The 25612-nt window shown below is 34.1% G+C and overlaps 1 long non-coding RNA gene across 1 annotated transcript; it reads left to right on the forward strand.

The window, feature by feature from the left end:
• Positions 1 to 307: 307 nt before the first annotated feature.
• Positions 308 to 1991, forward strand: LOC140442652 (uncharacterized). Its single transcript, XR_011951098.1, has 5 exons — positions 308 to 392; positions 449 to 633; positions 690 to 752; positions 891 to 1029; positions 1896 to 1991. It is a non-coding gene; the product is annotated as an uncharacterized lncRNA (long non-coding RNA).
• Positions 1992 to 25612: the final 23621 nt, after the last annotated feature.

Genomic DNA, 25612 nt, shown 5'->3' on the forward strand with positions numbered 1-25612 from the left:
GCAGTTGCTGAGTCATTAACGGCCGGTTTCCGAAACGTTATTCAAATCTCTGATCATCTAACCGAGCTGTCAGATTTGATCAACTGTTAACCAGCGACCAGTTTCTGAAACGTTAATTATCTTAAAATTACATGATCGTAGAAATCGATTATCTGACATACGATTTGGTATCGATATTGTCACAATCGGCTGTCATCCTTCAATATTTCAATTATTCTAACCAAACTTATCTAAAATAATAAATAATATATTAACTTGTATCAAAGAATATAGACGCATTGTAGTTAAATAATAAATTTAATAGTATTGTAGTAAATAATAATAATAATGAGCAGTCCTAGAAAAAATTATACCGAGAGAGAGAAATGTTTGCTCTTAAGTATAATTGAAAAGTAAGTATAAAATTATAGTAGTTACAGAAAAAATTTTTAATTATATTTTTTTTTAGATACAAGAATCTAATAGAGAACAAGTGTACTAATGCTTTGTCGACAAGCGAAAAAAATGCAGCCTGGGAAAAAGTAATGTTGGAATTCAACGCCAGCGCTGAATCTCCAAGAACTGCAAAGCAGTTAAACACTGCCTAATTTAAATTTGAAGAGGGCCACTCGCCAAAATATAGCACAAGAAAACGTAAGTGTAAAAATATTTCCATTTATGTACAGCTAAATAAATTGATTACATTTTAGATTAAAAAATATACTGACCAGAAGATTTTGGACCAATTAAGGAAGGATGAGATTGCAGACAAAGTAGGTGTAAATCTTTTTAACATCATATAAATAGTATTACACTAGTTCTGAGTGGGATGTCTTTATAAAAATTTCATGTAGCCCACCTAGTGTTAACTAAATAGTAGTGTTTCTTAATCAGTAGTGAATTGTTTTCAGAAAGAAATACATGCAACAGGTGGTGGCACATTTAAGCCACGTTTAACAGAGGTAGGTGCACAAATGTTGGGATTAATTGGAAACCAAATCCAACCTTTAACCAATAGTTGTGACAGTGCATCTGCTTACTTTACATGTGGTAAGTTCTTATTTGATTTAATTATTTAAGCAACTAAATCTAAATTAACTCATTAATGACCAACCAATGAAAAACATTAATTTTTTCAAATTTTTTATTGAAACTTCTTAAAAATATCTAAACTAAGACAGGTTTATAATTTTTTAACTGACAATTAACAATAACAATATTTTTTGTATGAATATAGATAAATATATAGTATGACTTTTGCATAACCTACATTTCTTTTGTGTACTTGTATCATTCCTTCTAATCAAATGACCAGTGTTGTCAAATATTACATCATCAGGCAAACTATCTTTGGATAGATGTCCATAACATGAGTGAGAAGCCAGTTCGGAGTTCACAGTTCCATAATAACGTTTAAATTTCATAAGATAATGCAAGTGATCAAAATTATAATTGTGACATTTTATATCATTTGCTATATTGTAAATCTTCCAGTCATTTACAGGCTTTCCCCGAATGAACTCTTGCATAGGTGACATCCAAAATATAGTACCATTTTCTGGTCTGTTGAAAGGTTGTGTTCGAATATACCAAATTGTAAAAATTTTCTATTCGTCATGTCGATATGTCAGATAGGAGTAAGTTTGACAAAATTATTATCTTGGTATAATTGAGTATTATCACACAAATGAATATTTTGTTTGATTGATCGAAATTTATTTCTAGACTGATTTCCCTTAAATCCCTTGTTTTTATCTTGTGACAAATACATGTTACATTGTGGCAAAGTATGATAGCACAATAATATGCAGATATTGATAAAATATGTCAGTTCAGGGTGCATAGACGCACCTTTAGCTGTTAATGGGTTAAGTAATTCAATTTAAAACTATTTATATTTTTTTTTATTTTTATAGTTACACAAGATGTTGAAGTAGAGGTTAACAACTTTCAAGAAATAGAAAACAGGGATTTGTCTGGCAGTCAGTGCTCCACTGCAGCACCATCCACATCTGCTGTGCTGCCAAATACAACCAATAAGAAGAGGCTATCTAAAAAAAAAAAAATTAGGAAGTGAATCTTTAAAAAGAATGTTTTATAAAAAAAAATTGGAAGGTGCAGTTATAGAAAAACGGACAAAATTAATTAATCATAGTAATGAGTTGAAGAAAAAAAATATCCTAGATTTACAACTAAAAATAAAAACGTTACAATATGAAAATTTAAAACATTAAAAATTTTGTTTTGAAGTTATTGTCTTGTAGCTTTGTAATTCAATTTACTATTTTTATTGGGAAATAAGCCACAATTCTACTTTAAAACAAGTTGTTTTGACATTTCGATTTCTACTTCAGAAAGCGTTCACAAAATACAAAACATTAATAAACTAAACAAATTATGTTTTTTGTTACTTGCTGAACAATTCTTATAAAAATTTAATTTTATATAACTTATTCATGTAGACAATTCAGACATATATTATACATTTTTAAAGTAGATGACTTTAAAATGATATTGTCAATATTTTTGAGTTGTGTTCCTGGGACAACTTTATTCAAAAATAGTTATTTAAAAATAACTTCATATGTATGTTATTTAAAAACTTAAATGATGTACCCTCTATATGTTATAGACTTACTAATAATTATATTTAATATTTAAATAAACTTGTTTTAAAGTAGAATTGTAGCTTATTTCCCACTAAAAATAGTAAATTGAGTTAAAAATTTTATTATGTGAATAAAGTAATATAAGTAATAAATCAAATTGTGTTTTCAAAGTTTAGGTACCCACCTATTGAAATGAGTTGTTACTAGAGATGAACGCATAATTGTATTCTCATTTCTTCCAGCAATCTCACACATCTCCTCAGGAATAGAAGCTTCAACATCTATTATATCATCAATGTTGTCATTGTGATTGAGAGCTATATTATGCAATACAGCACAAGCCACAACAATGTTCATGGCTGTATCTAATTTTACCCGTAGCCCCATAGACAGGCAAGGAAAACGCCTTTTTAGTACCCCAAAACATCTTTCTATAGGATTTCTTGTGGCCACTTGTGCTCTATTGTAAGCTTCCTCGCCATTTGTTCTGGGCTGCAAAAATGGGGTTAACAGGTAACTTCGGCAAGGGTATCCACTATCTCCTAAGAGAAAGTCATTCCCATACACACCACTTTCAAAATCTGCACGTACATGGCTATCATTAAATATAGTTGTATCATGTACAGAACCAGGCCATCTACAAATGATATCTTGAATTCTCAGCTGTGCATCACATATTGCTTGTGTGTTTAAAGAAAAGTAACCTTTTCTATTTCTGAACAGTTCTGCTGTTGGGCCTCCAATTGACTGAATTTTTATGTGTGTACAATCAACAGCACCAATTACATTTGGAAAATTAGCCAATGCATAAAAACCAGATTTAACACTTATGCGCTCCTCTGCTGTTGCAGGCATCTTTATAAAAACTGGTCTTAACCTAGCTATAGCAAGAGATATTCTCTTGATGATGCGACATGCTGTTGATTTGTGCACTCTTACATTATCAGCTACAGTCAGTTGGAACCCTCCAATTGCATAAAAGCTGATTGTCAACAATATCTGCTCAATGGCACTAATAGATTTGTTGCGTTTGGTTGTTGGTTCTATATTATCTATTAGTCCTACTAATTCTGTCACAACTCCTCTAGACAGTCTGTATCGTTTTTTAAATTCAGTATCATTGTAGTGTATCATAGGATTCATCCTGGTTCTGCGATTAACTATAGGGACGGCATTCTCCTCCTCGCTCGACAATGAAAAATCAGAAATGTCAGAAGTGTCCATAATCTACAAGTTAAAATAAATATTTTTTTTACAAAAGAGCCTTATTTTTATTGAATAATATGACTTACCTTATTTACAGATTTATTTTGTAACAATTTGTTTTGGGTGTTTATTAATTACACTATATTTAATTTTAAAAATCTAAATTATAATTAAATAACTAATAATTATATTTAAAAACTAAAAAACTCTTTATTTAATAACTATTTAACCTATATAATAAATAAAAAACTCTATTTAATAACGAAAAACTCTATTTAATAATTAAAAACAACTCTTTATAAAAATTAACAGCCCTTTAATCACCCAATAACCTCAAATTAGGTGACAGTCGTTTTTGATCGCTGTTTGACATGCGAAACTAGTTAATCGGCGTTTCAGAAACTCAAAACACTTATGATCGACTGTTAACTAACGATTAATCGCATGTTAAATCAGGTGATCGACCGTTGTTGAATGTAGTTTGATTGGCGTTTCTGATACTCAAAATGTGTTTAATCAACGATTAACCATCGATTACATAATTTTAGAGATGATCATCCTTTCGGAAACCGGCCGTAAGTGCTGTTGTTTAACACGTGCGTTGATTTTGGGGTTCAGTTGTACCCCGGGTAGTATTACCATTATATTTTTACTTCTTCTTCTTCAGTGCCTTATCCGGTCCGGATGTTGGCGATCATCAAGGCTATCATGGTTTTGTTGACTGCTCTGCGAAACAGCTCCGCTGAGGTCATCCCAAACCATTGTCGGAGATTTTTCAACCACGAGATACGACGGCGTCCCGGTCCTCTTCTGCCATATTTTTACATCGATCCGAAAATAGTATTTTGGTAAGTAATTTGTTTTATTGGCGAAGTTAGGGTTTTGAATGGGCTTTTTCTTACAGCATAAACATGGATAATAAGGCTCGCAGACTATCAACCCAAAAAGAACTAGAGGAAATAATCCAGAATCTCTCAGATTTTGAGCCCGACGATCAAAATGATAGTTCTGAGGATGACCTAATAATAGACAATTATAGATCGGAACCTGGCGAAGGTTCCGATGATGATTATAGTCCTGAGCCTGACGAAGACTTCGACGATGATTATATACCGGGAAATAACGAAGATTTTGATGATGATTATGTTCCGGAGAATGACGAGGATTCCAACGATGATGATATGCAGCAACAAAGAAGTCAGACTGGCAGACAAATAACGAAAATGACCTTGAGTATGGGCAAATTGAGGAAGAGCCTACCAAATTATGTGGAAAAAATGGCTTTAAATGGACCGAAAAGTCAACAAAAAGTCACGTCGGACCAATCAAAGAAATCTAGTGATTCATTTACCTGGAAATAAAGGAGCTGCTCGACAAGTAACTAGTGGAATTTCAGTATGGTCCCTGTTTTTCACTGATGATATTCTGAAAAATATTGTCGCTTTCACAAACAAGGAAATTAGATTACAACGAAAACGTTATGCAAGAGATCGACATCGACGTTAACTAGGAGGAAGTGACCAATACAACAAGCAGGCCATCCTATGGGAGAGATACTAATCTAATAGAAATCAAAGCATTATGTGGACTTTATTACTACGCAGGGGTTCTAAATATGAATTCGGTAACATCGAAAGAACTTTTCAACAAAGAAACAGGAATTCAATGTTCGCACTGTAATGAGTGAAGCTCGCTTTGCATTTCTTACAAATTGTCTCAGGTTTGACGACAGGGACACTAGAAAAGAGCGTCGTCGTAAAACAGATCGTTTTGCGGCAATGCGAGATATTTTTGAAGCAGTTATTTCCAAATGTAGCAAAATTTATACGCCTTAAAAATTAGCAAACTTTATACGCCTTCACAGAACTGCACGTTAGATGAACAGCTTATGAGTTTTCGAGACAGATGTCTGTTCAAAATGTATATACCCTCAAAACCCGATAAATACGAAATTAAAATGTTAGCATTATGTGATGCAAAAACTTTTTATCTTTTGAATGCCTAAGTATATCTGTAAAAATTGAACACCGGTAGGTGTCCCTGTAGCTAAATAATACACGTTGAGTCTAACAAAACCAATTCATGGGACATATCGTAATCTTACAACAGATAATTGGCTTACCTCAATACGAGCGGCAAAAAAAGCTGTGCAATTTATTAGCCCTCGTTGGAATTAATTCCACAGTTTTATGTAAAGATAGTGATGCCAGAGACAAGGAATTATTACAGAACCGAAGGTCATTCCTAAAAAAAAACTAAGTACCGACCTAGTTAGTCCCTTGATGAGAGAACGGCCCGGAATCCAAACTTTGCCAAAAGAACTCCGAGTTGTTATAGAAAAAAATTTGCATATTGAGCCTGAAGTACCTAATGTAGACCAAAGGCAAACTTCTTCCGGGAGATGTGCTTTTTGTACACGCAAACATGACAGAAATTTAAGGATAACGTGCAAAAGGTGCAAAAAATACATATGTCTGAACCTACAGTCAAAAGTGTGCTCAGCTTGCATTAACTAAAACTAATAATTAATAATTATGTTTTGTAACGATGAGTCAAAGCCATCACCGTTAAACCAGCGTGCGCGCGAACCAACCCATGAAGTAGGAGTGTATCGACAGTAGAAAGGGCAAAACTAATTACACAGCTCCGCTATATAAACCGCAACATTTCCTCATAGAGAGAGAATCGACAGGTGTTGACTGAAGGTTCTCTTCTTCCCTACCCCGGCTTGTGGACGTGTTGAGTTCACAAGTTGTTCCGTCTCCCATACCGCCGCTATCCGAAGAGCGTGTTGAGCTCTTCACTACCCGTACTCTGAAGCAGTCGTGTTGAGACTGTCGAGGAGTGTCCTATTAACCCGAATCACTTAAGGGACGTATTGAGTTCCTTTCCTTCCTTTGTACCTATCGCCCGCTGTTATTAAATCGATACAACGTTACCGTAAAATTTCAGATACACACTCGCTTGCCGATAAGACTAGTTTCATATGACAAGGTCAAGCTTAATTTGAATAAATAGGCCAGGTACTGAGAAGACTAAACCAAATTGTAAATATGTACATAAGATTTTTGTCAATTTAATTTAAGGAAGACAATAAAGTTTTATTTTTATTTTGAACTCTGTCTCTGACTGTCTAAAAGCTACCCGGATAGTGACTCCCACGAGAGGACATCACAAATGGCGCCCGAGCAGAAAAATACGTTTTAAACAATAATACCGACCGAATTCCGAATTTTATTTTCATAAGACAGTACTATATTTCAAATTTTAATCAAAGACAGGGTGATTCACAGTTCAATAATGACAGACGCTCCGGAAACGTCGAAGGTTAGTTGGGTGTACCTATTAAAGAAAGACGAACTTATAGCCGAATTAACAAACAGAGAACAGCCGCCGGAAGGGAATTTCAGCGAGCTAAGAGCGAGATTAGTTGCGATCATCAAGGCACCAACTCAAAAAGGCCAAAACCCAGAGGAAGAAAACCAGATGGAAGACAGACAAAGAAAGATGGAAATAGTACGCAAATGGGGGTTACACTTTGATGGTTCAAGAGACCCAATAGAATTCATAGAACGGTTGAAAGAATTCCAGACAGCTTACGGCCTACAAGACACCCACGTTTTACAAGTTATACCAGAAACGTTAAACGGGAAAGCATTACTATGGTACAGAAACAATAATAAAAATTGGAACGAATTAAAAGACTTCGAACAAGATTTCCGCAATTTCTTCGTTTCCTCCGTTCTCACGCAATCTCTGGAAGCTCAAATCCGGAACCGACTCCAACGAAACAACGAAGGTGTAAAAGACTACATCATTGATATTCAAACAATGATCAGAAGACATGGTGAATTCAATCACCAAGAAGAACTAAACAGGATATACACCAATATGAACCCGAAATACAAGTTGTATATAAAGAGGCAAGATCGCTGTACTCTTCTGCAGCCATTGCGGAACCCGAGGAAAAACTTCCAATAACTGCCAATGTAGAAGCCGACCGGAAAACTCCAACAGGACTGGACAAGAAGGAGGCAACCCAGTCAGCATTTAGAGTCCTCCCTAACAACCTCCAGCTACGCACACTATACAGATCAACGACCCCACACAACGATAACGTTCAGCAACGGTAAAAAGTTAAGAGCACTAATAGACACAGGAGCCCAAAATTCGTTTATAGGACAAAAAGGTAAAAAAATATTGGAACAATGTGGAACAAAAAGCGACAGAAAAGCTTTAAAGATCACGCTGGCAGATGGAAAAACCAGCAACATAGAAATCTGTTTTACAGCAAAATGTTCCATAGACAACGTTTGGAGAAAAGCCAAGCTACATTTTTTACCAAACCTAGCTTCAGAAGTAGTACTGGGAATGCATGAAATAACAAGATGGGGCCTTGATTTATCAAACATCTTAAATAGAAATCGCGTAAGAAGGAGAGAACAATACCCAACCAGGACAGAACACGGATCCAGATCATACAATGCAGACAATAACCGAATACCGACCAATTCCAGGGTCAACGAAACACCAACCGCAAGATATCCGCTCCAACAGAGAAGCAAAATATATAACAAAACGACCTACCGACTACCGACCGATACCGCGGTCGAAGACCACACCGAAAATATACCGACTACCGACCGATACCGCGGTCGACAACCAGACCGAAGATATACCGAACTGCCGACCGATACCGCGGCCGACGACCAGACCGAAGATATTCCGTCATACATACCGGAATTCACGAACAGTCCGAAACGAGAGCAGCTCGACATCAGTACTACACTAAACAATACCAAAAAAAAAACAATTACAGGAATTGTTACTAACAGAATTGGAGAAATTTAAACAAATTAAAGGAACAACACATCTAACCGAAGATACAATAAAACTCAAACATAATAACTGTTCCATCATCAGGTTAAAATACAGGTTACCATGCCTGAGCCACCAAAATATTTGGGTAAAAACCCTTTAAATTGTAATGTGTTACCAAAGATTGTACATGTTGTTGATAATATTATATGATGTTTAATATTTTAATTAGATTTTACTTCCGACCACAAATATTTTGGTGGCTCAGGCATGGTAACCTGTATTTTAACCTGATGATGGAACAGTTGTTCCGAAAACGTTCGTGCTTGTAATCAAACATAATACACCGATCAAACAAAGATACAGGCCCCGAAACCCGGGAATGCAGAAGATCATAAACGATGAGATAGATAAGATGCTAGAAGAGAACGTGATAGAAAAATCTAATAGCCCGTACAGTTCCCCCATCGTCCTAGTAAAAAAGAAGGATAACAACGGATACAGATTTTGCATCGATTTTAGGAAAATCAACGACATCTCAGAAAAAGATGCCTACCCATTACCGTACATCAATCATATCCTAGAAAAGTTAAAATCTGCAAAATATTTTACCACGTTAGATCTAAAAAATGGATATTGGCAAGTACCACTTTCCGAAGCAAGCAAACCCTTGACCGCTTTCATAGCACCAGGAAAAGGACTATTCCAGTTCAAAGTACTTCCATTCGGATTACACGCCGCCTCCACTACTTTTCAACGGTTACTAGATACAATAATCGGCCCAGAAATGGAACCACATGCATTCGCCTATTTAGACGACATAATAGTACTGGGGAAAACGTTCGAGGAACATATGGAAAACTTAAAAGAAGTACTTCACAGACTACAGCAGGCCAAACTACGAATTAATATAGACAAATGTAAATTCTGCAAAGAAGAGATAAATTATTTAGGCCATGTAGTAAACAAAACGGGAATAAAAGTGGACGACAACAAGACAAAAGCTATAGTCGAATATCCCGCGCCAAAAACCGTTAAACAACTACGCCGATTTTTGGGCATCATCTCATGGTACAGGAGATTTATAAAAGATTTTTCACGAACTGCAGCCCCTTTAACAAAGCTACTAAAGAAAAAACAACATTGGACTTGGGACAGAGACCAAGAGGAAGCATTTAACAAAATAAAATTACTACTGACACAAGCTCCAATACTGATCTGCCCGGACTTCCAGAAAAGATTTTTTTTACAATCTGACGCTTCGAACCACGGTTTAGGAGTAGCTTTAGTACAAACAAACGACGGAGGACAGGAACAAGTCATCGCTTACGCAAGTCGAACCCTAACAAATGCCGAAAAAAATTACAGCGTTACAGAAAAAGAACTACTAGCGATCATCTTCGGAATAGAAAAGATGAAACCCTACATCGAAGGATACCCATTTTCAATTATCACAGATCGTCAAAGTCTACGATACTTACAAACAATGGAAAACCCTACAGGTAGAATAGCTAGATGGGCAATGCTGCTGCAACAATTTGACTTCGATGTCATTTACAGAAAGGGCTCCCAGAACGTCCTGGCCGACGCGCTCTCTAGAGAACCAGTAGATCCGGTTTGCATAATAAACGTAGAAGATGTAGAACCCGACGAATGGTACAATAAAGCTTTAAATAAAATCCAGACAAATCCGCAACTATTTCCAGACTACTCTATCAAAGATGGACTTCTCTATCGACACTTCTGGGACAAATACGATTTAAAAGAGACAGAGGTATCCAACCCCTGGAAACTATGCATCCCAAACCACAAGAGACAACAACTCCTGGCAGAAAACCACGAGCAGCCGACCGCAGGACATCTAGGAATATCCAAAACAATAACCCGCCTAGCTAGAAAATACTACTGGCCAGGGATGTTTAAAGACGCAGCAAAGTTCGTCAGGAACTGCAAGAACTGTCAGCAATTTAAGCCGCAACATAGCTTAACTCCAGGCCGCATGCAACCTACACAAATTCCGCCACATCCATGGCACACCGTTTCAACCGACATCATAGGACCCCTTCCAACATCCAGCAAAGGAAACAAATATATAATGACATTCCAGGACACCTTTTCAAAATGGGTCGAAGCCATACCGATCAGAACGGCAACGGCAAAATCAGTCTGTCAGAACTTAAAAGATAAAATCATTATGAGATTCGGATCACCCAAAGAGCTAATATCAGACAACGCAAGAACATACGATAACAGGGAAGTACGAAAGTTGCTAGACGAATTCCAGATTTCTAAAAGAAACATTCCGCCATATTCTCCCCAGAATAATCCAGTAGAAAGAACAAACAGAGTAATCAAAACAATGATAGCTCAGTTCTGCGATAATAACCATAAGAAATGGGACACGAGCCTTCCAGAACTACTATTCGCATATAATACAGCTAAACACGATTCAACGGGTTTCTGCCCAGCCTTCCTAAACTTTGGACACGAACTAGAAATTCCAAGTAAAGTCGTAAACACCCCAAACGACACACAACATACCGATCAAAACATAAAATGGCATAAACTACGAGAAACATTCGAACTAGTACGTACAAACCTGGCAAAAGCCTTTACAACTCAAAGCCATTACTACAACTTACGACGAAGAGAGTGGAAACCCACAATAAACGACAAAGTCATGAAAAGGGAATACCAACTCTCAAATGCCGCCAAAAATTTTAACGCCAAATAAGCACCGAAATTTTCAGGCCCATATACTATAACAAAAGTGTGTTCTAATGTAATATTCAAATTAAAACACGACGATAAAAACCGTACAATAACAGCTCATATCAAAGACCTAAAACCCGCATTTACCGATTTCCCTACTCCTTAATCAGTCCAAGCACTTACAGTCAACACCAAGTACTGACAGTATATTTTAATACAGTTTACCAGTAACCTTCAAATATAATGTCAGACACGTTAGAAATATATTACAGTGACATAGAAATGGACGGCACAGTTACGCCGCCACCATACACCGTTCCAGAATTAATATCATCATTGGGGAACACACCAAAACCTAACACCCCGGGCAAAGGCTGCGAGCCCCTGATAAAGGCTATTTCCAAATTTAAAAACCTTTTCGATGAACCAACCATGGGCATCACAAAAATTCAGAAAGTCCAGTCAATTCCAGTATCAATCCCGCGGCTCTCACTAATTCCGCCACAGCATAAAGGAAAAAAATACAGACTAAGACTCCCGAACCAGGTGCTGAGGATAAAAACCAATAATTGAAGCCCCACGAAGGAAGACGTTTTTTTTTAAGAGAGAGGAAGACGATTTTTTGTTTAAGAAGACGATATTTATATTTTTTTAGGGCGGACATTTTTTATTTCGATGTATTGTAAATTTTTTTTTAGGGTAACCAAGTACCTGGCAAGGAATAAAAATAACAAAAATTTTGTTCCAAAATTTTTTTTTTCCCAGGAAGATGGGGTGTAACGATGAGTCAAAGCCATCACCGTTAAACCAGCGTGCGCGCGAACCAACCCATGAAGTAGGAGTGTATCGACAGTAGAAAGGGCAAAACTAATTACACAGCTCCGCTATATAAACCGCAACATTTCCTCATAGAGAGAGAATCGACAGGTGTTCACTGAAGGTTCTCTTCTTCCCTTCCCCGGCTTGTGGACGTGTTGAGTTCACAAGTTGTTCCGTCTCCCATATCGCCGCTATCCGAAGAGCGTGTTGAGCTCTTCACTACCCGTACTCTGAAGCAGTCGTGTTGAGACTGTCGAGGAGTGTCCTATTAACCCGAATCACTTAAGGGACGTGTTGAGTTCCTTTCCTTCCTTTGTACCTATCGCCCGCTGTTATTAAATCGATACAACGTTACCGTAAAATTTCAGATACACACTCGCTTGCCGATAAGACTAGTTCCATATGACAAGGTCAAGCTTAATTTGAATAAATAGGCCAGGTACTGAGAAGACTAAACCAAATTGTAAATATGTACATAAGATTTTTGTCAATTTAATTTAAGGAAGACAATTTATTTTTAGTTAGACAGTTTTATTTTTATTTTGAACTCTGTCTCTGACTGTCTAAAAGCTACCCGGATAGTGACTCCCATGAGAGGACATCACAGTTTAATAATGTGAAACCATTGTATACAACAACTTTGTACTTTTCTAAATATATGTGATTTTTTTGCAAACACTTGTTTTAAATTTGGGGTACACATGTACCGCGGGTAGTAAAATATGTCAATTTTTGATGGGTAGTAATGCGGGGTTAAATATGTGCTTTATATAATTGTCAAAGCAAAACAGACGATAAATGGACTAACATGGGGAATCTATAATATGCATTTCACAACATAACAATTTATCTCGTCAAGAACCTTTCGCGAACTGATTTCTTATACTCGAAACGTGAGTAAATAAAATTACAGAAAAGACATTTTTAAGATTTTATTTCAGTATAGTGCCTCCACTACTTGCTTCTATATAGTCGCTCTGAGGAGTTCTGATAGGATGAAATACGTGTAACTAAATAGTAGAAGCACTATACTGAAATTAAATCTTAAATGTGTTTTCTGTAAGAAAAAGATAATAGATAAGCAGATATAAACGATATCAGGGATTCACGTTTTATCTCTGGTTCCGTTTCAACCGTTACGATTAAGACCCGTTGTTATCTAGCAGCAGAGTATTCAATATACGGGTATTTAATATACAGCAGGAATATATAATAAGAAAATTAAAGGAAGAATATGAGCTATGGTGACTCAAGATAAATATGTGTAAGACCGAATACTTATGTATTGGATCCGAGGTTGCAAATTTGAACTTAAGTTTAGAAAAAGAGACTATTAAGAGGTGTAGGATTTTTAAGTATTTAGGATCAATTGTAAGTCGAGATGGTTGTTGCAGTTTCGCAAATGCATATAAACATTTATAAAATATTAACAGAATTTGTGTTAGTTTTGATTCTCCCCTTATATTTAACCAAGATTCCGCGTACAAAAGCACAATAAAGAAACATAAAATAGAACAATAAACGGTTCTAATACATTGTTAAAGGCAAAATACTGTTCTTTCATACATTGTATGTTAAGAAAGAACGATAGACAAATAAATGGCTTTTGTTAAAATTGCAGGTCGTTGGGTAATTATTGGTCACACCTAACGTCAGTTTGTATAAAACAACTCTGGGCCCAACGGCCGTGGCATTCAGTCACCGCCAGGCAGTCAGTCACTACCAAGCACTGAGTTTCCATCAAGCATTCAGTCACCATCAGTCGTTCCATCCAATAGGGTTGGAGGTTGCTCCATCATCAATACTTTTTGTGGTTCCTGTATGTCGTTGAAGACGTCTTTTGATAGCGGTTTATGCTATCATTACAATACACCATATGTTGTTGCTGCACAGATCAAGTACGTTTACTTTGTGCTAAATTATTTTATATTGTGTCGCGACGTTGAACCTTTGAATTGAACATTATTTTGAACATTTTACTTTCTTGCTTTTATACACTTTATACTTTTTACATTTTATTGTTGTTAATTATCATTAAATTTAAATTGCTCATAACAATATAATTATTTTCTTTTCTTCTTCTTCTTGTTTAACATCATTATTCTTCTTTGTATCATATTTAAGTAGAAATCAGCTGTTAAAATCATTGTTCTTTCTTTTAAAATATTTAGAATACTCGTGATTGCTTTTGTAGACGGGCTTGGTTTGTGTGATATAGGATATCCACAACTCATGTCGTAATGTTTAGTTTTTAAAACAGCTGTGTTTTTACGGAAATTCGTTTACCTTTTGTAAACTAATCTCAATACTGGTTGTCATATCGGTTTCGTATCACATAAGATTTAAATTTGATAAAATATTTTATTACGTTTGAATGTATGTATATTTATGTATATATTTGTCTTTGATTTTACTTGTCTCTCAATAGAGCTTTATATAGTCTACTGACTTCTTATTTTTCTATGGTAATATACATAACCAACGCGAATGGGAGAAACCAGCGAGTTCAAGATTGAACATATATAATCTCTTTGTTTCTGATGGCTTTATATGTTATATAGGTCATCATATGTGCAGAAAGTAACAATAGTACTTGTATGAAAGTATAGAAATGAGAATAGCACGAAGGAAACAAGCCCCTAAAGCACTCCATGGAGCACTATGGAACAACACTCTTTCCAAAGAAAAGAAAAAAAAGGATCTTTCAGAGCATAATGATGAAGATTACCCTATAACGAACGGAAGTATGGCCAATGACAGCATGAATACGAAGTAAACTAAGAACAGTTGAACTGGACTTTATGAGAAGATGTCTACAAATCACCAGAGCGGATAGAATACGAATAGATTAAATATAGAATAAAGTGGAAGTAAAATGCTCAATTGCAAAAAAGTTGGAAAACAGAGCACTGCAGTGATACGGGTATGTAAAGAGAATGCAAGAGCACAGATGGCCGAAAAGAATATTGGACTGTGACCTGCTGGGAAAAAGACAGAGAGGAAGACCTGCTGCAAGATTGAAAATATAAATAGGAAATGCTATGATAAATAGAGACCTCAGAGAAGGTGACTGGGAAAATTGAATGCCGTGGAGGACGAAACCGGCAAACTCATAATGGAAAAAAGCCGAGGAAGAAAAAGAAGGGTATGCAGACTTAAGTTCATTATTGTAGCCAATTTCATACACCATAATAAATATGTTTACCATATTCAAGTATTTCACTTGGTCAAATATGTTTTCGTAACACTAAAATATGTTTTTTCGTTGGTCACGAGCGAAGGCAGCATTAATCCTAATTCAAGTCTGACTTACTGGCTTTTTTTTTAATGTAAAATATTGTCCTTAAAAACATAATTGAATTATTGTTACTGATTTATTGATTGAGACATCAAGCTTTGAATATTTTTTTTTTGTTTAATTCCTGTAACATTTGTAATAATATTAAATTTAACATTTGTAACAATCAATCATTGTAACAATTAATTACAATTTGTGAACAATTGTACATTTGTAACAATTAATTAAGTTAAATTTTGTGTAACATATTTATACATTTTAAGTAACCTAATAAATTGTTCGGAACTAAACTTTTGTTGAGGAGTGCTTTCAGGTTATTTGGCAAATTGTAAGACTGTCTTAGATTTACATATTTAGGACAGTCTATCAAGAAGTGCTTTATACTGTCTACTGTATTGCATGTTTCGCATTTTGGAGGTTCACTATTTGAGAAGAGATACGCATGAGTATCCAGTGTCAAAATCGTAGACGTGTAATAATAGTTTGGCATCTTCTACTTCTGGCTGTGGACTTCCATGAAAAAATATCACTTTTGATGGTTCTGAGTTTTGAACTAGAGTCATTCCACTCCCGATTCCACGCACTTAACACCTTATTTTTGAAATAAACTTTTAGATCGCCTGCGATACTCCGACACTCTGTTTCTGATGCGTCACTGGTGATAGCGTTACGCGCACTAGTGTCTGCTTCTTCGTTTCCTTCTATGCTTATATGAGATGGTATCCATAGGAAGTGGACTCTTCTGAAATTTTCTTGAGCTTTCATTAATTCGGCCCTGATAATTTTCTCAATGGGGTGTTTAGGGTATACATTTTGGATAGCTTTGACTGCGCTGAGAGAGTCAGAAATGACTAGACAACAAGGGATGTTTTTAATATTTACTTGCTTGATGGCTTTGAGCAAACCAAATAGTTCTGCAGTATAGATGCTGGAATTTAGAGGAAGTTTAAATTCAAAAGTGTCATTTGGGGTTACCATAGCAAGGCGATGGAAAAAACTATCAATATTCCACTGAAGTAGAGACTTGAATTTAATGTTGGCTTAACTGAGATGTGTCACTTTCCGCTTTCGATGCCTCACTGTTAAGATAATTATGGATTTTTTTCCTTATGGACGTGAATTTATGGATCTTTCCTTTAAATGGGGATAAACTTGATTGAGCATATGGGACAAAGCTGGTAGGTCTGTGGTATATTCTTGAATTGTGGTTATAGGATCTGTTGACCCCGTGATATTCATTAGGAGCATGTTAAGTTGACCAACGTTTGGAGGGAAAGGTAGAGGGTGATTTTCTATAAAGTTTTTAGCAGGGTCAAGTAAGAGAGAAAATGGACATTCAGAAGTGCTTGCTGAACTAATTTTAGCTTTTTTAGATTTTGCTTGAACTTTAGGTGGTGGAAAAATGTTACCGTCTTTTGAAGATGGATCTGCTTCAGGTGAAATAATTTCATCAAACTTTCTTTTTGGTTGATTAATTATATGACTGTCCTTATTTGATGCATCTACTTTGTTCGGTATCCCCGGGATATTAGAAAGAATATTATTTTGTTGCTGTTGTTTGTCGGTTCTATTTTAGTCGAATTGTACGTAATGTAATTTCTAGTAAGTGTTAAGCAAATTGGATATTACGCCTATGACTAATTGTTATAGTATTATTATTGTTACTGTTAAATGGCATTTTTTCTAAGTCAAATAAATGTCTAGACCTTATTTTATATTCCTAATTATATTTGCCTTTTTTCTTTTAAAACCAAATTTATATAGTCTGAAGACTCCTATCTCCCTTTTTAATAGCTAGACTGTTAGATTTATCGGCTTCGTCTCGGATTTTTTGGCCTGGTATAGGAGACCGACATACTAAGTTTACTATGTGACGCATACAAATTCCAAATTCTTAAGTTTCAATTTTATTATCTTGTTTGGGTCTGTTTTCTGCATTTTATCTAAACTTGCAGACGTCAACATACGAACTACACCCCAGGGAAATATCGTAACGGTATTGAAAAGGAATTGCTTTTAAGAAATTTAGTATATAGGATGGGATGCACTTTCCTTTTTAATACTAAACGTATTAAGAATGAGTGTAGTGTGATGTGATTAGGATTTTTAGACTAGAGAACTGATTTAATAAAAATTCCTTGTTCCACTAGGTACATGTATTGATAGTCTACTTTAGATTCAAACATTTTTAAAGTCTTTCCCCACATACAATAGTTTTATCACAAGGTTTTAACATAATCTTTTTTACCAGTCAGGTTTTACCACACTTTAACCCCAACCTATTGATGTTTGCTACTGTTATAAGCAACAATAAATTAAAAATTTTAAAATTTTCCAACAAATTCATTTAACATATTGTTGCCTGGTGTCACATTAAGACACATACTACAAGTTACATTATCTGCTTTGTTTATGCATCCGTTCAAAAAGTACAATTTTAATTAGTTGCCATTTAGAACCCATTCACACGAGGTCTGAAGGTCAGCTTCAGGGAGTCCTACATTACCATGCAGGGAATCTGCTAAATACTTAAACATCACAACATCTTTTCAAGAATAATGTAACACATAACAAATGTTGTAACCTTTTAAGGGTTTTTACCCAGATATTTAATGGCTAACTTTGGTTGGCTTTAACTAAGTCGTAATACTTATTCCGGGTGATAATATACTGATGAAGTATATTATTTTACTATTTTAGTCCTTTTAATGATGAAAACTGTATATGTGAACACGTAATATCTAGACTATAGAGTGATGGTTAAAAGTTATCCGTTTAAGTGCTGTTTATTGTGCAACTAGTTTGTGCTACATCCTCATTGTACCATCTGCAGTGTATCAAACCAACGGCTGAAAACAATATAAATATACTGTTACAAAGCAAAAAGTTAACACAAAAAAATGCGTTGCTCAGTACTGGTAGATTATAGGCGGGGTCGGTCGTAGAGTTTGTAACGTTGAGGATGTTTAAGGTACAAAAAATTAACGAACACGCGTTGCTCAGAATTATTCTCTCTAGCTCAGAAACAAAAGAAATTAGGGAGATGAGAGCTACTGGAGCTAAACCAGAAATATGGGATGAATAAAACAAAGAAAAATAATAAATAATTACCAGAAAAAGGGCGCCACTTTGTCTTTTTAGTGAGGGACAAAGAAAAATCAAAACCAAAATACATATATAAACAAATAGCTATAAAGAATAACCAATCTACACAAATAAACAGTATTAATCACACTTACCTCATATTTTCGCTTAAACATGTTAGGAAATGTTTATTTGAGGTCCAAGAGAAAAGAAAATTGTTACAAAAAGTAAAAACAATACAAAATTTAACGAACAATCCATATTTATTATTAATCAAAACATATATTTAATTTGGACACAATAATTTAAATATTACAAACAGAAATGTCCATCACAAATTAATGCGTTCTTACTTACGTCTTTATGGAAAGTTTAATATAAATTTCTCTTGATGACCTGGTAAACATTTTTTTAAAATGATCTTAAAATTGAATATTATTAAAAAAAAATAAAATTTAAAATTTACCTGAGCCATTATTATATTATGATATTTAGTTTTTTAGTTCTTAATCTACATACAAAATTTAGTGTAGTATACCAAAAAATTAGCGTAAAACAAAAAAAATACGGAATGTACCCCATTTAAAATGCACTAACACTTCACCGCGTTGGGTACATAAAATGTTATATATAGTTATATATAGTTATTAAACTGCATTTGCGAGATACAAAAAAAATAGGTGAAAACTTACTTACACACTTATTCCATATGGCAAAAGATAGAAAAGCCTTTGCAATAGTGATCGCCAACGTTGGATAACTCTGATATGGCACGTGAAGAAGAAGAAGAAAATCTTGCTGCCAATTTTTGTTTTACTTAATTTGTAAAATTACTGTAGACATGGTGGTTCTTTATAAATGAATATTGTTTTCCAATAATTACTAAACCATAGCAGGTATCTCAGCAATCAAAAATAAAAATTATTGGTACTAAGGGCTCAAAGCATTTAGCACCTGGTAAGGGTTTCAAAAATAACTTGGTGTTTGACAGGGGTCTCCTAACGCACAATATCAAACTTGACTACATACTAGCTCAGCGGAAAATGAATTTAGATCAGAAACATATTGCTTTTTATTGAGAGAAACTCAAAACGGAGTATCATTATTTTGGTGTGTGATCTAAGCATTATTTTGGAATATTTTCAAACGGGTAACGAGAGAACTGAAATTTACCCAATTGATGGGATATCTTTCGGTGCTTTTTTGAGAGATTATCTTCTATATTTGCAAACAAAACCCTCTGACAACTTTAGTCAAAACAGCGAAGTAGGTGGTTCTAACGGGAAATCAGAATTGTAGCACGCGAGCGGTAAAAAGGTGTATTATGGTAAGTACTGATGGACCTAACTGTAAGTCAGAATATATAAGTGGATGGGCTTACAAAACAATCTCGTAGGGAAACATTTTTAAGACTTGTATATACAGGGTAAAATAAAATTTATTAAAATAACAAAGATTTTGACAAGATATAACGTATCGGAATTTTGACACCTTACAAGGTTTGGATTTTTATTCCTCCTCAAATAATTATTCCAAATATAAATATGTAATACGTTTTATTGCTCTTGTATACCAACACTTAGTTGGTCTGCCACAGTGTTCTTTATCGCCCTAGAAATAATTTCTTCCGTATTTCATGATCTGATAGATCGTTAGATCTTTCAAAACCTCAAGAACCTTGGAAATACACATGCTCGAAAGTAAAAATGAATCCTATTTTAATTTCATTCTGAATTCAACGTACATTATTAAAAACAACTGTTAAAAAAGAAAAATAATAAATAATCCAACTATTTTACTAATGCAAAAACTAGTTCGACTTTGTCTTGCTATGAAAATGCACTGAAAACAATTAAATGTTTTCAGCAATATCTGATTTCATCGTTTTTCTAGTTACTTAGTCTATTTACTATATTATGGAAATCAAATGGTATATATCTTGCATAATCCTATATATTACCACTGCTACGGCTACGGCATAAGCGGAAGCGTTTACAAAGAAAATTCTAACACGGATAAATGAATGTACAGATACTGAGAGATGAAATGATGCAACTGAAAATGTTCATTTTTTTATCACCTGTTTTAATCACCCCTCAGATCCTACTGACAAATACTGGCAATACACTTAACTTACGACCGAGTTGTTAAATTTAAAAAGAACAATACTACCAACTGTGCATTAATTCGGCAGAAAGAAGCATAGCACAGGCAAGGAGATAAGAATATATAAAACAGTGAGCAAAATAAACAAAACAAATAAACAGAAAAGTTATTGCACAACTGCATGTTTAGCCTTCGTTAAAGTCTGTCATGATGGTCTTTTTGCCAAATTAAAACGATCACTCTCTACCATACTTACACATAACACATTATCGTCGAATCCTACATAAAAGAACGATATTTTGCTATGAAGTATGCACACATGACAAGGAAGAAAATCATGTTGAAAAAGAAGAAGTCCCACACGTCACTGTGATTGGTCCTTTCCTTTATCTTACATATATTTGTATTCAGTTGATTTACCAAAATAACTTTACTTGGCAAAGGTTAAAATACTTACAACCAAACATGAAGTCCCAGTAATAGGAACAATTTTAGTCGTAATACAATAATAAAAGTATAAACATAATTTACTGAAATAGAGGATGTGATATGAAAATTTATAACTTAATTAAAAGAAATGCCCATAGTTTTACACTTAACCGACCTGAATTTAAAAGCGAGAAATTCTATAATTATAATTTAATTCTTATTATAGACTAAATTTTATCTTTGTACAAATTCTTCTTTATGAAAGCTTGAGTAACTATAATTCGATACATCAAACCAAACCATTAAGTAGATTGTATTAAATAAAAACAATCTCGTAAGGTATATGTCGAAAACAATTTGAATAAACATATTAACTATTCAGCATCCAGAATCAATTTAAATTATCTTGGTATAGAATCTGAGATGGCTTCCAACTGTTCACTTAAATAAACATGAACTTTATGTTATATACAAATCTTTTTAGGGATGTGCTCATGTACCGGTTATATGTATTATTTAAGAGGGAAATGAGATTTTCACTATGGCGTTGGCAATATCTGAGAAGTAATAGGAATATATTCTATATTCATCTTAGACCAGAGTAAATTAAATGTAATTAGAACAAGTCTTTGTTTAGGTCCCTACTTTGTCTATTAACAAGGTAATTACCACATATTACTTGTCTACTAACCAACATTTACGTTAGTGGACCAACCCAGATGTGGGTGTAGTTTCAAGTAGACACATACTGATCCCAGAAAATTAATTCTGTAATTATCGAAAATATGTTGTTGCAATTTATACTTTGAAGTACATAATATTAGGTAATTTAAACACATCCACTGCTTGATGATGAGATTATTTAGCCAATACTTTAAACTCTACTGACGATGGTCTGATAAGACCGAAAACGTTCGTTCTGAACAATTTAAACAATAATTATTAGAACTAGTTGAGGACAATTGCTGCTTGGGCTGCTTGTTATTTCTATTTCTACTTTTCAAATCCATAATGTTTAGTTCTGTTGTATTTTCAATTTAAATATTGCTTTCTTTTCTGTACCATTCTTCCACACAATGATTACAAAAATCATCATTTCTTTCTATTTATATTCGCCTAACAGAAAAGTAGAATATAAATACTAGGGACGCGTGATATATTCATTCCCAATATCTAGAGATGCTGAAGAGGTCTCTACTTGTTACAAAATCACTTATACTGTAACTGATTACTGATTATATACAAAAGCGTATCAAAAGTAACAAGTAGAAACTCACAAGTAACGACAATCTACACCTCTAAACAAAGACGCATAATTTTCAGTTTTAACAATTAGGATGGATTCAGTAATCCTTACGAATCACATTTATGTTTGTTGAATTTAATTATATAAATATAATTTTTACTTTTAATAGCTCTATATATGTGTTTGTGTTGGTATAATTATAGTGTTGGTTTATAATTATAGTGTTATTTAAATAAACTTAGAACTGTGAACATTTTTAAGGTGTTTGCTGTTTTCTCTTAACTTAAGTAAGTAAATGTAATATTATTTTGACTCTATTATAATGATAAAAGGGTTGCCAATGTGAGTCCATAATTGAACAGATGTATTAAAATGGTCAATACTCACAATCTAATATTTACTTTCAAAGTTTTACAGAAGCGATCGGTTTCGAGGCTTACAATATTTGCCTCATCCTCAGGCCCAGCAAAGAGTTTGTTTTGTTAAAAACCAATAATATAGATATCGCCAATAAGAAGTTTTCCGCTTACATCCAGGGTACGGCCTGTCTTCATCTTTTCCTTATGACACTATCATTGTAGTGAGGTGATATGTTGATCATTAATATCATCGACGAAATGGCGAAAAGTCAAAATAAAATTGTTTTAAGATTGCCCCCATATCACTTTTGAGTTGAATCCCATAGAACTGATATGGGCAGATATTATGTAGCAGCTAAAAATACAACTTTTAAGTTTGCCGACATGAAAAATGAGTTCTCTTCTTCTTGATGTACCTATCGGTGACGAATATTGGCGATCATCATGGCAATCTTCACCTTATCTCCCACGGCGCAGAAAAGCTGCATAGCTGTTCTTCAACCAGGACGTTCTTCTTCCTGGACCCCGTTGTCCAAATATTTTTCCTAGCAGGATGGCTTGTAGAAGGGCATATCTGGATTCATTTCGCATAATGTGTCCAAAGTACTGTAACTTTCGAGATTTGATGGTGGTCAGTACCTCTCGGTTCTTCTTCATTTTTCTGAGGACCTCCTCATTGGTGACTCGGTCAGTCCACGGGATTTTAAGTATTCTCCGATATAGCCATATTTCAAATGCTTCCAATTTTCTGCACATATCTTCGTTCAAGGTTTACGATTCAACACCATAAAAAAGAACAGCGAAGACGTAGCATCGCAGCATTCTTACTTTTATACCAAGAGAGAGGTTGTGGCCCTTAAAGAAGGCCCCCATCCGGTTAAAGCTGGATCTAGCTTTTGATGTGGAAATCAGTAGCAATGATAAATAAAAGATACGAAATTATTCGAAATTACATAAACAAAATGGAATATTTTAAAAATAAAAAACTGTAACCCATTTTACTCATTGTACCTATGTAATTTTCCAGTACTTATTTTTCGTAATTCGATATTACTTATATGTAATAGTAAAAAGTTTTTTTCATCATTTTCAAAGAAAACATTTCGTTTTACATCCGCAAAGTATGTTCGTTTGTGCGTTGTCGCCTATGCAATACTTGGCGACGATCTATCGATGGATTCATATATAGTTTTGTCTCCTGAATCAAAATCTGAAAACGGCATTTTGAGATGTCGAACCATCTTCGACATAACTGTCATCAAAGTCAAAAATAGTGACGTCACAATTCTTCTAAATATACATTCGTTTCTGCTGACACAAATAAATGTTAAATCGAAATCGAAACGTCGACTTAATAAATTTTATTTATTAATGTTTATGTTATGTTAAATGTATAAGTCTATCTACCCAATAATATATGTATAAGTATTTTCCCTAACTTTTACACAAGAAGAGGTCTCTTTTTATATCATTAATGATAATATTATTACTTATTTCCAAATATTGGCCTTAAAGCGTAAAATGTATAAAAACAACTTTCTATTTTTTGCCTTTTGATTAATACCACAATTAACAACTTAATGATGTGTGAATGACAGTTTACAAAAACTAATATTTAAGTATACTTCTTTGGAAGATTAATCATTGATTACTATTATTTTAACAGTAATCCTAAAAATTATAAATTAATTCATTTTAAATGCAGATGTTATAGACTGCTAGAATCTTGACGAATACAACCCTGTACAATTATATAAACATCAGGTTTCGCGTGTTCTGTGCATGCATTTGTTGACCGCTACTTTTCTGTTAAATGAATTTAGTTTTTCCAATTTAAAACATAACCACACTAGTGACACATTTAACTTTTAATTCCTTATCAATAAAGTAGACTATGTGAACTTTTTAGACACCACCGTTTATACTTTTTGTACTTTATCGATGAAAGGAGATAATGATAAAATAATAAAAAGTTAATTATTATGCACTTATTGAATGAAATACATCAATATAGCTTTATTTTGTACTAGTTAAAGATATAGTTTATCTCACCAGTTACTGCCTCTAAAGTTTTCAAATTAATGAAACTAAAACACAAAAAAAAATTGATTATACTCTATGGCAAACTGAACTGTAATTATAAACTAACTATAGCGAAATATGATGTTCATTCATTAGTGGTGGCCAACCAAAATTAGACAGTTTTTAAAATTATCTACTGGTGAATATTTGAAATGTAAAGTTGCTATTTTGATTCATAAATCTTAACAAAATTTGCTGACTCTGCGTACCTAAAAATATCATCGTATTGCCAATTACTAGTTCTGCTTAAAGAACATATAAAAATATTCAACAGTAACAAACTATTGATTATAAATTTGAATAAGTTTTTACAGAGATATTTTTATATTTTGATCTATTGAGGGCGACTCCCAATATTGTATTAATGCTACGAGACTGCTTTCGAATTGTTCGACTACTTATACCGCCAAATAGAAGAAAATTTATTAAATAAACCTCAAACTTTTCATATCTCCAGGCCGGATATGCATAATGTGATAGCCCTAAGATCTCCAAACGAGTTAGAAAGCGGGGAAATATTGATAACTTATGGAGTTTATGGAGAGGAAAAGTTATATTTTTGGATAGACGTTCTGTTGAGAGGCAATTTATTCGACAGGGGTTGCATTTATTCAAATACGTCAATAATATTTTAGGAAATATATAAGGGCGTTGCTTCCTTCGAAAAATCTAAAAATATTGAGAAACGGCTTCCAACTGGAAGTTTTTATAGCTTTATAGGGATAAGAGGTATATAGTAAAGTACATTTTTGGATTTGAAAAAAAAAGGCCGATGTCACATGTTACAAATACAGTCAAGCGTATAATATGTCGTATGGGTAATAATATATTTTTATAAAAATGTTAAAATATATTATTTAGCTAT

The sequence above is a fragment of the Diabrotica undecimpunctata genome, chromosome 6, assembly GCF_040954645.1.
Source record: "Diabrotica undecimpunctata isolate CICGRU chromosome 6, icDiaUnde3, whole genome shotgun sequence".
Classification (NCBI taxonomy): Eukaryota; Metazoa; Arthropoda; class Insecta; order Coleoptera; family Chrysomelidae; genus Diabrotica; species Diabrotica undecimpunctata.